This window comes from Cajanus cajan, chromosome 2, assembly GCF_000230855.2.
Source record: "Cajanus cajan strain Asha chromosome 2, NIPB_CcT2T_4, whole genome shotgun sequence".
In the NCBI taxonomy this organism is placed as follows: domain Eukaryota; kingdom Viridiplantae; phylum Streptophyta; class Magnoliopsida; order Fabales; family Fabaceae; genus Cajanus; species Cajanus cajan.
The window spans coordinates 6195132-6209079 of record NC_138518.1 but is presented as its reverse complement, the minus strand read 5'-3'; the positions used below and the strand labels follow the sequence as shown (position 1 = coordinate 6209079).

General features: G+C 33.9%; 1 long non-coding RNA gene across 1 annotated transcript; it reads left to right on the top strand.

Annotated features, from left to right (window-relative positions):
* Positions 1-10435: 10435 nt before the first annotated feature.
* LOC109801042 (uncharacterized) lies at positions 10436-13485 on the top strand. The gene is made up of 5 exons (XR_014431285.1): positions 10436-10928; positions 11010-11084; positions 11488-11618; positions 11926-11980; positions 13365-13485. It is a non-coding gene; the product is annotated as an uncharacterized LOC109801042 (long non-coding RNA).
* The last annotated feature ends 463 nt before the right edge of the window (positions 13486-13948 follow it).

Genomic DNA, 13948 nt, shown 5'->3' with positions numbered 1-13948 from the left:
AAAAACAAAAAAAGCTCGGCAGGAAACCCAAAAAGGGGGCTGCGCAAAAATAAGAGCAAAGAACCCGCTAGGAATCCCACGAAAGGGTGACCTAGGCAAAAGTTAGGGTTGCAAAAACGAACAAAAACAAAGGTCCGCTGAGACGCCACAAAAGGGTGTTTTAGGCAAAAATAAGGACAATCAAAAAAGCAAAAGAAATCCATGATGGTACCATGAGCTGAATTCAAAAAGAAAGGTTCAAGGGAAACTATCTAAGTTGTCGAATCACAACGTCAATAACAAGACTTTCTTAACTTCATAAGTGTTTAATCAAACAAGCCTAAACACATGAGCCTACCTTGGCCAGCCATTCTTACAAAAACCATTTTCAAAAATAATCCCCTCTAAAACACAAACTTTTGAACAAAAATACCTTTCCCTTCTTTTCTCTTGTCCCAAACGATTTTAGAATAATCTAGTGGAAACATGGAGATATAGTGGTCAATAGGAGGGTTGACATGTCTTCTAAAGGAAGGGAAGGATCACTTGGTTGATGACACCAATCTCGATATAACACGCATCATTCCTCGGTTACAGAAATCGGCAGCGCACAGCCCGTCTAGAGGAATGGCAAAATCCAAGCAAAGAAACGCACCGGTTAATTCTTTTGAAAAATAAATCAAATAGAATTAGGTGCATCATACCGCATACATGCATACAGATGATAGGTGTACTGGAAGATCACTTATTCTCTGTTTATTGAAAAAAAATAAACAAAAAAAATAAACAAAAACAAAAACAAAAACAAAAAAACAAAAAAACAAACTTCAGAAAAAACAATGCGCCCGTACCATGTTCAGTACGCCCGTACTAAAATTAGGGTTACGAATAAATTTTTAACTCAATACAGGCGTACTGAAATGGATACAGCCGTATTGGCCTTTAGTTGCACATTTAAAGACCTTATCATGAGGCAATCGCATAAAATAGAAAAATAGAAAAAAAATTGCTTGTGTATGACAGCAGTCAACAGAAAAAGCCAAAAAACGACAAAAAAGGCAAAAATTCAGAAAATCAACCGCATCATACAGAATAACTGAGCCTGGAGAGGCTTGCCGAAATAATACTCCCTCATCATACAGAATAACTGAGCATGGAGAGGCTTGCCGAAATAATACTTCCCCAATCGTACAGAATAACTGAGCCTGGAGAGGCTTGCTGAAATAATACTCCCCAATCGTACAGAATAACTGAGCCTGGAGAGGCTTGCCGAAATAATACTCCCCAAGAGACATCTCAGTTTACACTCTTGGGCTGAACAGAAAATCCAACAATCATGCAGAATAACTAAGCCTGGAGAGGCTTGCTGAAATAATACTCCCCAGAGACTTCTCAGCTCACACTCTTGGACCAAATCCCCAGTAAGAGCTATCAGCGCAAGATCAGCAAGATTCCCCAATGGAAGCATGATCATCCGAACAGAATATCCGAGTCAAAGGACTTTGACTTCCTCAGTGGAAGATAGCTTTCCAACTCGAGCGACGAGTGAAGCTAAGCCTGAAGAGGCTTTCTAAATAATACTCTGGGATACATAAGATCCTCAATCCCCATTCGCCTACTCAGAGGCACTCCTTCAAAAAGAGAAAATCCAAAAAAAGATCAATAATCATTCCCCAAGCGGAATTCGGCATTCAGCCAATCACCGAACGTCAAGATCATCCGCCTAACAGAAGAGGCTAATCAAAATCAACGACAGAATCCCCCAGCGGATAACAGCCTACGCAGAGGCAACAAAACCAAGAAATCAAAAGAGACTCCCGAATAAGGATAACCGGGATACTCCACCACCGTCGAAAGGACGTCAGCCAACCATAAGGCACCGCTCACATCAGAAAGAGCATCTTTGTGTCTGCACCCCCAAGGAATCAGAAATTCCCCAGTGGGCACCAACTACGCAATGGAAAGTTGGAACACAAGAACCTATGAGTAACTGCACATCCCCTAGACGGATCCCTGCGTTATCCAGCCCTCAGTGGCACAAAAATCAAAAACAATCGTCGAAGCAGCATTGTGGACTGTGGAGACAAAATCATCACAAATCCCTGGAGAGGGCAAACTCACACTGCCAACGTCGTCAGAAACACGGAGGCAGACCCTGGGGAGGGCAAACCGCAGACCCTGGAGATGGCAAACTCACGCTACCAAAGTGATCAGAAACACGGAGGTATGCAACCCTGGGGAGGGAAAACCGCAGACCCTGGAGAGGGCAAACTCAGCTACCGAGGTTGTCAGAAACACCAAGGTAGAGCCTGGAGAGGCGGGTACTCACGCTACCCCGTCGTCAGAAACACGGAGGTATGCAGCTTCCAGCTCGAGCGACGAGTGAAGCTAACCCTGGAGAGGGCAAACTCACGCTACCAAAGTGATCAGAAACACGGAGGTATGCAACCCTAGGGAGGGCAAACCGCAGACCCTGGAGAGGGCAAACTCAGCTACCGAGGTTGTCAGAAACACCAAGGTAGAGCCTGGAGAGGCGGTACTCACGCTACCCCGTCGTCAGAAACACGGAGGTATGCAGCTTCCAGCTCGAGCGACGAGTGAAGCTAAGCCTGGAGAGGCGGTACTCAGCTACCGAGGTTGTCAGAAACACCGAGGTATGCACGAGCCTGGAGAGGCGACGACTAATACTCAACCTGGAGAGGCTACTCAACAATTTTCCACCGGAAGACACTACAAGTCAGAAGGATGGCTCATTCCCCGGACAATTGGGTCAACTCCTTTACTTGTCAACCGGTACACCAAAAGGCCGTTTGACTAAGTAAAGGGGGGGCAGCTGTAGACCCCTAAAATTGTCCGGGTCGGAAATAAGACTCGAAGACTCTCAAAGACCAAAGGAAAGTCAGCCGGAAGGACTCCTGGAAGACCCTGGAAGACCCTAGGATGATTATTCGTAGGTTTAGAAGTCTTAGAGTAGCTTAAAATAAAGATGTGGGAGGGTTGAAGCTCAATACGGCCTCCTAGAAGTTCAGTACGGCCGTACTGAACAATTTGAACTACAATACGGCCGTACTGAAACCAATACGGCCATACTGAAGTTTTTGAACTTCAGTACGGCCGTACTCAAACCAATACGGCCGTACTGAAGTTTTTGAAACTTGAGTACGGCCGTACTGAATTCAATACGGCCGTACTGTAGTTCAAATCTTCAGTACGGGCCGTATTGATGTCAGAGGCCGTACTGCGCCTCACTCCTATATATAGGACGTCATTTGGACGTCATTCCACACATTTGGAGCATTTCTCCACCCTCTGGCTGAGTATTCTAGGGTTTTTGAGCAGTGTTCTGCCCTAGAAATCTCTCCGAGAGCCGATCCGACGAAGTTCTTGAGTTCTGAGCATTTAGCTTGAGGATTCGAACTAGTCGAAGGGAAATCTTTTTGATTTCCATAGTAAAAATTAATCTTTAGGGAAGGAGCGATCGAGCGTGTAGTGGGAAGGAGCGCCAAAAAGCCTCCTAACGTCTATTTGAATATATAAAAGCACGCTTCAAAGGTTTCTTTTTCAAATCCTTCCTTTTATTGCTTTCTGATTGTTGCATTGCATTTTTCATCATGTAAATATTCCGCTTATAATCGTTTCTAATAAATAGGGGTAATTTAGTAATTTTACACTATTATTTATGAAATAATCCGTCATAAGGAACCCGAAAGGGGCGTTGTGGGGTGCTAACACCTTCCCCGCACGTAACCGACTCCCTTACCCAACTCTGGTTGTAATGGCCAAGGTTGATTTGCGAAAATCAATTGCCTTATCCCTTTTTCTAATGTTTTGAGTAAAACATTGGTGGCGACTCCAAGAACCCTTCTTTTTGCGAAAACCACTAATCCATGGAGGGTCCCGCTTGGGATTAACATGGATTGGTGAATCATTTAATAAAATTGTTAGTCCGATGAGGTCTCAGTTTGAGAATAAGTCGTTCTAACAATCCATCATTTTTCAAAACTCAATAAGAGTCCAACCATCGTCGCGAATGCCAATGTCCGTTTCGGCGGGTGGCGACAATAATGACTAACGCTCTTACTCTATTTCTCAAATCTCTCTAAAGTTTACAAAATGCAAAGTCTCTCTCTATGCGTTGTTTCCTTTATAACATTTTGGATGAGATTTTTCTCATCTTGACTTGTTTAAGTGGCCTAAATGGCTTAGTTAAGCGAGCTCGTAGATAGACTTAACATATGCTTGTAGAGTTCACATGTTGCTTTAAGCGGTCAGGCGACTCGCTTAGAGCGAGCATAAAGTCTCTAAGAGCGGTGCTTCATTCTCGCTCTAAGTGAGAGGTCCTAATACACCTTAGTTTCTCTTGACATTGCCTTGCTCAAGCAACCAAAATGACTCTCTTAAGCGAGAGTTGATAAGTTCAATTTTGTTACTCTTGGTCTTTAACTAATGTTCTTCTTCCTTGTTTTTTTTGGTACCTAAGACATTAATAAAAACATAAAAAATATCTAAAACTCTAAGAATTCTATTAAATAAGTAAAACTATTTTTTAATATTTATTTTTGACTAGAATATAAGACTTTAAAGCATAGAATATAATTAATAATTGCCTAAATTGATTAAAAGATATAAACATATTTGACAATTATCAACGATTAATGTTTATTTCTTGGACCATGCCATGAAATCAGAATGGAGCCTAGAAAAATACAAGTCCTTGATGTCGAACATTTATCATCATAAACAAAGGCCCAATCTACATCATTGTATGCATAAAGAGAGAAAGGAACACAAGGATTTGTAGTATGAAGTATCAAACCAAAGTATAAAAGGTACCCTTTAATAAGTACCTAAGAATTCTCTTAACTACCTTTCAATGATCCTAAAGAAGCTGAGCCATAAATTGACATACTTTGTGCATGATGAAGGCAATTTCAAGTTGTGTGACAATAATATATTACAAGGCTCCAACCATGGACTTGTATATAGTAGGACCTTCAGCATAATCACTACTAATTAAACCTAGTTAGTTTTTGCCCACTAGGCATATGATTAGAAATTTGTTTAGGATGCGTTTGATTTGCTAAAATTAATGGCACTAAACATAATACAAAAATATTTGTCCCACATTTGATTTACAAAAGTTTCATCGGACACAACAAAAATGAAGAAGAATGATAAGGGAAAAATCCCACATTTGTTACTCAAGAAATTTTGGAATTTTTTTTATTTTTTATCACAAGTACAAAAACACTCACTATCAAATTGTTGTATCAATACCATCCCGACCCTTATCCATTGTCATCTAACAATACCATCGTTGCCATCTACCACCATTGTCTCCTACCACCATTATTATTGCAACCCACTACCACTGTCGTCGTCACCTACTCCAGTGTGTCCCTATCATTGTCACTATTATCATCGTTGTGACACCCTCTACCCCAACATTTAGTACACAATAAATATAAATAATAATTTTTTTTTCATTTTGAGTAAATAAAATCTTTCATAGATAAAACAATTGTCTCAAATATCATAAGGTAGAAGATTCACATTCGTAACTCATAAATCATAAAAAGTCAACATGTAAGTATCAAAACTCAAGAAATCATATAAAGGAAAATATAGATTAATTCCAGCAAAGGTGGTAGTGCCTCCTAGTTAAGAATTAATTTATAACTTCCAAATCATATAATAAAAATAATATGACAAAGGTGTACATTTTGGTCTTTTATCAAGAACATTCAAAGTTACAAAAGAAAAGAAAACTAAGGCTTTCAAAACAATAACATCCTAAACTAAGCCTAGTTATGCCCCGATGTCACATATCTTATAAGAGCATGCCCAACTGAAACCTTAAGCCTTATCACCAACATCCTCATGATGATGATTACCTGCAACATAATTTAAACATATACAAGAACAACAAGGGAGTGAGAAACATCTCACTCAGTTTCAGGTGCAGAAATAAAGGTTAGATAGCACACACAACAATCATAAGTCAAAAACACTAATCACATATAAACAATACACATTCATGATCAATATCACACGTACACTCATTTATCATGCTATGATGTCATGGGCTCGACTCATAAATGCATGCATGTGGCGCCATACGGAAGTTTCACATTTCATCACTGGTGACCCTAAGGTACACCTAGTTACATCACTGGTGACCCTAAGGTACACCTTATTAACTTGTTACATCACTGGTGACCCTAAGGTACACCTGGTTAGCTTGTTACATCACTGGTGACCCTAAGGTACACCTGGTTACATCACTGGTGACCCTAAGGTACACCTGGTTACATCACTGGTGACCCTAAGGTACACCTGGTTACATCACTGGTGACCCTAAGGTACACCTTGTTAGCTGGTTACATCACTGGTATGCGGCCTCAACGGCACACCTGGAGTTATATATGTATATGATGCATGTCATACATTCATTATTTCATTGACTCAACATTTGACCTATTACAGAATTTCATTTAGTACATCATGTCATCATTTTTCATATTCTCATAATCATAGCTTGTCTCAATAGTCCATTCTTATGTCTCATGTCATTTGTGCATATTTCACATAGTCATGTCATAATTATTCCTCATAAGGTCCGCACAGGAATCCACAAGAGCATTCTTATTCATATTAAAACTTATTTGTTTTTAACATTAATTACATATTCATTTATTACTTCCAACAAGGAGCAAAGTAGAGCAAATAGAAAATAAAACAGAACACATTAATACTTTGCATGTTCCTAGAAGCATGCAACAGGCAAGGGATTGGGGACCAATCCGACAATCAAACTATCCAATAATTATTCCCACACCCCCGAGCTAGGTTTCTCACTCCCCCCTTGCCTCGATAAGCAGGAGCTGAAACTAGAGCAGAACCTTGCTAATCTCCTTCTCTAGATTCCCTCTTTCTTTCTTTCTTTCTCTTTCTTTCTCTTTCTTTATTTCTTTCTCTCTCTCTCTCTTTCTCTCTCTAAGACTTTACCTTCTCAGTTATAATTTTTTTTCACCCCATGCCTCCTATTTATAGGCATTCAGGGGTACCCAGAACAGCCCATTCTGGACCCATTCCTTTATATGTAAAATTTTCAACTGGAACGACTTGTTCTAAAATCAGAACGGCCCATTTTCAAAAATCAGAATGACCCGTTCTCAAATTAGAACGGCCCGTTCTGGGGTTCATTTTAACACATATTGACCATAATTGGAACGGCCGGTTTCCAACTAAACTTTATAGGCATTTTTAGAATCTTGGAACGGCCCGTTTCACTTTAGGAACAGTATGTTCTAGGCCTAAAAAAACAATTTTATATAAAAAATTTCATAAATAATTTAAATTATTACAAACCTTTACAATATTCTATAAAACCCCTTTACACTACAAAAAAAAAGCCAATTTAGCCACCGAAATTAGCGACCGATTTTGTTCCGTCGCTAATAGCGACTTAATTAGCGACCGAATCCAATTTAGTTGAAAATCTTATTTAGCGACCGAATTAGCGACCGATTTTTTTAGTGGCCAATAAACGGTCGCTAAATTGGTCGCTAAAATAACAATTATTGGTTAAAATAGCGACGGAACGGTTTCGATCGCTAAAAGAATAAAATATTATTATTTATAATAATTTTAGCGACCAAATTATAAATCGGTCGCTAAAAAATAAAAAAAATATTATTTATAATAATTTTAGCGACCAAATTAAAATCGGTCGCTAAAAAAATAAAAAAATATTATTATTTATAATAACTTTAGCGACCGATTTTAATTTGGTCGCTAAAATAATAAAAATATTATTATTTATAATAATTTTAGCGACCAAATTAAAATCGGTCGCTAAAAAAATAAAAAATATTATTATTTATAATAACTAGCGACCGATTTTAATTTGGTCGCTAAAATTATTATAAATAATAATATTTTTTATTTTTTTAGCGACCGATTTTAATTTAGTCGCTAAAAAAATAAAAAAAAATTATTATTTAAAATAATTTTAGCGACCAATTCAAAATCGGTCGCTAAAAAAAAATAAAAAAATTATTATTTATAATAACTTTAGCGACCAAATTAAAATTGGTCGCTAAAAAAATAAAAATATTATTATTTATAATAATTTTAGTGACCAAATTAAAATCGGTCGCTAAATAAATTTTTTTTAAAAAAATTCAAAAATATATTTCTTTTAATTGAAAGCAAATATAAAAATATATAATATTATTTTTATAATGATAAGAAATAAAAATCATTATCCTCCCAATAAAATTATTTTTTTAAAATAATAAAAAATATATAATTTAAAATGGACAATTAATATATCATGATGTATTAAAAAATGAGAAACATAATGCTATAAAAGAAAATTAAATAATAATCTTTTTAATTGAATCTTTTTTATAAAAAAAATTAGACTAATTTAAATAATAGTTTATCTAGAAAATTTATTTATTTTTCTCTTGAGAAATTTATTTCTCTTTTATCATGCTTAATATTTTATTATATTATTAGATAATATGAAAATACATAATTTATTATTCTTTCCAATTTTGTTAAGGTAAATAAACTTCTTTTCATAAATCTTATTTTATTTTAATTATTATTTTCAAAATTGACTTAAACATCTAGTTCAATTGATATAAACATGCTAGTTCGATCAAATTAAAAATAATTGGCTTATATAAGGATTAATAAAAATTTATCAAACAAATCTAAAATTGATAAAATATAATTAATGTTCCATTAGTTTAATAAATAAAAATTATAAAATAAAAAATGTATATATAAATATATATACTAATAACACATGAGATCAATTATTTATTAGAATACGTTATACCATCTATTTTCAATTATGCTCATACTACTTTGAGGTAGATATTGCTTCTTTAAGGAGACATGATTCTATTATTGTATATGAATATGATCCCACCATGGGAAACTGATTCAACAACAGCCATATTTTGAAATATTTTTATTTTATTTAATGATACCATGTGAAATACCATGTGAAATGTATAACCTATTTTCATAATTACAAAGACTAAAAAAAATTTCAGTTATAAATTTGAGAGATAAAAGACAAATTTTCTCAACATTTTAAATACTAAAAATATTAAATAAATCATTACCTCAATACCTTAATACTATGTTTGGATAAAAAAATTCGAATTAAGTAATTCATTTGTTTGAATAATTTCAACTTCTTTGAAGTAAAATACCTTGTTTGGATAGAGAAATTATAAAGAATTTGAAATTCATACATTTGTAAAATTTTTTAAAATAGTAAAATTTCAAATTTTCAAAAAAAGTAAGAATTTGAAATTTCTCATATTTTTTTTTCTTATTTCACTCATATATTTTATCTTATCTCTTCATGTTTTTAATTATTGAATATTAAAAAATATTTTTAAAATTATTAAATATTATATAATATTATTTTTTAAAATTATTAAATATTTAAAAATTAGTTAATATTTATTTTTATAAAATTTAATTTAAAAATGTTAACATAAAAATATATTTTTAAAATTAATTTTATCATAATAGAATCAAATTATCATATCTAACTAAACAATTTAAAATTTAAGAAATTTGAACTGACTTATCCAAACAAAATATTTTAAGAATGATAGAAATTGAAATCAAAATAATTCAAATACCAAAAATTTGAAATTCTTTGAATTTGTAAAATTTCTCATCCAAACACACCATAATTGTTAAATATGTTAAAACATTCACATATCATGTTTAATAATAATTGAAATATTTTGAAAGACTAAAATTTTTCAATTATAATTTTTTTATACATAAAAGTGCATTTAAGTTTTTAAAATATAGGTCTATTTTTTTAAAAAAAATTCTTATAATATTTTAATAAAATAAGTACCTTTTTAGGTTTTAATGTGTTTGTTTTTTTTCAATAAACAGTTTTGTATTTTTTTTTAAAGAAATAACTCTCATCTACTAATTAAAGAATTGTTATTTTTAAATATTTATTTAAAAACACTTGCTTTTAAGTTTAAAAAAATGGATCCTATCTTATATTACATCAAAATAAATCTAGTCAATTTACCATAGATATATAATTTAATAAATGCATTTAATATTTTAATGTGATGGTCATTAATTAATTAATGAATGATTTTAATATAAATAGTTGTGAAATGGGCGGGGTAGGGAAATAAGTACAGTAACAGTTTTGGTGATAGGGTTTGAGCGCGCGATTGTGTCACTTTCGTCAAAATAAGTTTTGATGCCAAAACTCTCCGCACACTAAAATTCTATTTTAGTTTTTTCCCTCTCATTTCAAACCCTTTCTCTCTCTCTTTAAACGCTTTTCACCTTCCCTCTTCTTCTTCCTTCTTTCAAAACCCTAACTCCCACACCAATTTCTTTTCCCTAATTTAAAACCCCAACGCTTTCAATGTGTCTCTCACCGCCTTCGCCCGCTGACGCCGCAGGGGAGCCGGTGGATGCTCCTCCCGCACCGAATCTCTTTCTCCAAACCCTAGAAAACGCCGAATCGACCGTTCACGCTGCTCTACACGCACGTGATCGCGTTCACGCTGTACGAGTTGGAGACCATAACGAAGAGCTTCCGCGGCGACTACATCCTCGGCGAGGGAGGGTTCGAACCGTTTATAAAGGCTACATTGATGAGAACGTGAGAGTGGGACTCAAATGGCTACCTGTAGCGGTCAAAGTGTTGAACAAGGAGGGACTGCAGGGACATTGCGAGTGGCTCGTGCATTTTGCGTCTTGCATTTTGCGTTTTGCGTTTTGCATCTTTTTTTATTTTAGTTTGTCTGGTTAATTTTTTTGTGTGTGTGTTTTTGTGGTGCAGACGGAGGTGAATTTTCTAGGGCAGCTTAGGCATCCTAATCTGGTGAAGTTGATTGGGTACTCCTGGCACTCTTCTTCAGATCTTTCAGGTTCTAACTTTGCTCAATTTTTTCTCTTTTGGTTGGTTCTGTTTAGATGGTGTCTTGATTGAATATTTGACCCTTTTTCAGGTCATCGGAAGTGAGGGTTGGGGTGGACTCTATAGTGGCCTCAAGCCTTCTCTTCTTGGAACTGTTGCTTCTCAGGTTATCAAGTTTCAGTTTTTAACCATACCCCATAATAGCCTTTGCCCATTATTCAATATTCACCATTCATAAAGATGCAAAGTTCAAGGCTTAAGGCCCTATTTGAATAATTTTTTTTTAATAAATACAAGTTAAAATGGATTAAGTTTATCTTACAAGTTAAAATTAATTTATCCACTAGTTAAAATCAACTTTTGTATAAGCTAAATGAGAGAATTTCTATAAATTAGTTTATGTATAAGTTGTATTATAACTTAATGAGAAAATTTTTATTCATTTCATCTTTTTATTTTCCCCTGGTATATAAGTGTATGAAAAGTTTATCAAAACATGTCTAAAATGTGATACGTGATGTGCTTTTCTGTGGGGTTGTTATCTAAATGCTTATTTTAAATGTTATCAGGGCATTTACTATTATTTCTATCAAGTTTTCAAGAACAAGGCTGTGGCCATTGCAGCTGCGCGGAAAGTGAAAGGGCATGGAAATGGTATTGTTGGGATGTTTGGTTGGCTTCTTGTGGCTGCAATTGATGGGTGAGCACTCCATCATGCCACTTTTGTTTGAATGTTTCATTTCATACTCCTCATTCTTTTAAATAGAAGTGCCTCAGGCCTAAAGGGCTCTTGCCTGAGGAGGCAAGTTGGCAATTTTTAAAGTTTTTATTATCTGATACATCAATCATTATTCAATATGATTTTGTTCTGATTTCAGACTGCCAGAAAATTTTAAGACTATTTTTGATATGTAAGTAGTCTTTAATTGCTTATGTAACGTCTATCATTTCTTTTATTTTTTGAAGCATGTTTATCTAAAACATGTTTATACTGATCTTGGTGCCAGTCGTGCTTGGGACATGAGAACAATGGAATCTCTTTGCCGAGCATGTAAATATGCAGTGAGTAAGCTTGACCATTAACTCAATTCCATTTTCACAATGACAATATGTAGAAATAATTAATAATGCTGAGACAATAGTTGGTATTGAGTCATTCAATTTGGACTAGGCATTAATCTTATATTTCCTTTTTACTGCAATTTTTGTGTGTGGTTGCAACCCATGTTTATTATGGCTTAATCTGTCATATGTTCATTATTATATTCAGATTAAATATTTTGGAGGTACCTACTCTGTGCATTTAAAAAATACTTCTTGGTTTGAATGAACAAGAAATGGGTAGTTCTCTCTAATCTTCATTTCTAGATCAACATTTCCTGCATTTTTCTTGGTTGGTTCAAGATTTTGTAACATGCTTTTTTCTGGTATTTAGTGGTATCATATCATATAAGCAGAATAGTAAGAGTGTATTTCCATTAAGCAAACAACTAAGAGGTAGTTTTTTTTTTTTCCTGATTCAACTTGTCAACTTTCAAATATCATGTGTTGATTAATCAATTGGCTGGTCAGAAAATGGGAAAGCATTTTTTGTAGAAGAATTTAAAAATCTCTTCATTAATTGGGGCATGAAATTGAGCAAGTAATAAAGCTTACTGTTTGAATTGGGTTTTCTAATTTCAAATATCTTGTTTATTTTACTTTTGGCTTAGAATTGAAATTTCTTACTACAATTTTAGATTTCAATAATTTGTAAAAAAGCAGTATTAATTTCTTACTATAATTAAATTCTTGCAAAATAAAATTTAAAATTAATTATAATAATAATATTATAGGCCAAATAGTACTGTTGTGAATTTTATTACTAGCCCAGCTAAATAAGACTACTAAACAATAAGTCTCCTAAAAGAATAAGAATCCTAATATTCTAACAACTATTATAATGTATCATATAGGGGCTCACAAAAGGCTCATTACTTCTCCTCCAGTTGCCGTATTTCCTCCTCCCCTTGCCGTATTTCCTCACCCCCTTTGTGTTCATGTTGGTCTTATTCCCTCAAACAAAATTTTCCAGGTTGGTCAGAAGAGGGGTAAATTTAATGCTTTAATTAAGCAATAATAGTGGACCAAATGCCGACTTTACAAATAATGCAGTTCTTGATTTACATAAATAAATTCAGTCCAGCTTTTTTTAGTTTTAAGTGTTATATTTTGCTTTTAAGTTATTATAGTTGGTAATGCATCATATAATCTAGCTATAAAGTTGATTCCTTAATATAGGGGGCTTAGTTTTCTTTTCAGTTTGCAGCTTGAATTTTTGTTCATTCTTGATGAATTCTTCATTTTCATTATTTCTTTTGTTCTGATTACTTTTCAGTTATCATTTGCTACGTGTCATTCTTGAATATGTATGTATATCCTAATTGCTTGCATGATTGTTATGCAGCGTAACTACCGGTTCTTCTTCATGTTTGTCTTCTTAACTACACTACTTTGTATATATGTTTTTGCGTTTTGCTGGGTCTATATTAGAAGAATTATGGCATTAGAGGAGACAACAATTTGAGCTGCTGGGTTGTGTTGGTCTACTTTGTAACTTGACAAACCAAGACTTATCAATATTGTTTTTGATGTAGTAAAGCACCATCTTTTTATATGTTAAAATATTGTGGTTTGTATACTTGTCCTTTTTATTTTTCTTTTAAATTCAAGAGTGCATCTTGCATACTAGAGGATTATTTCTTTTAATGGTTTGCAATTTAGTTTACGTTTATCTTTGTTTGGAGTAAAATATGGATCAATTTTTTTTGTAGCAAAGGAACTTGTTTTATTTTTTATTTTGGTACGAGTGTTATTGTTTCATTGTTAAACAGGTTCAAAATGAAAAAAAATAAAATATATAGTGTTTAAGGTATAAAATTAGCGATCATGTCTAAAAATAAAGTAAGCCTAGCAACAAAAAAAAATCATTTTTTTTTTCAAAAATAAAATTATGTTTAACGATCGATTTAGTGACTGAAAAAATTAATT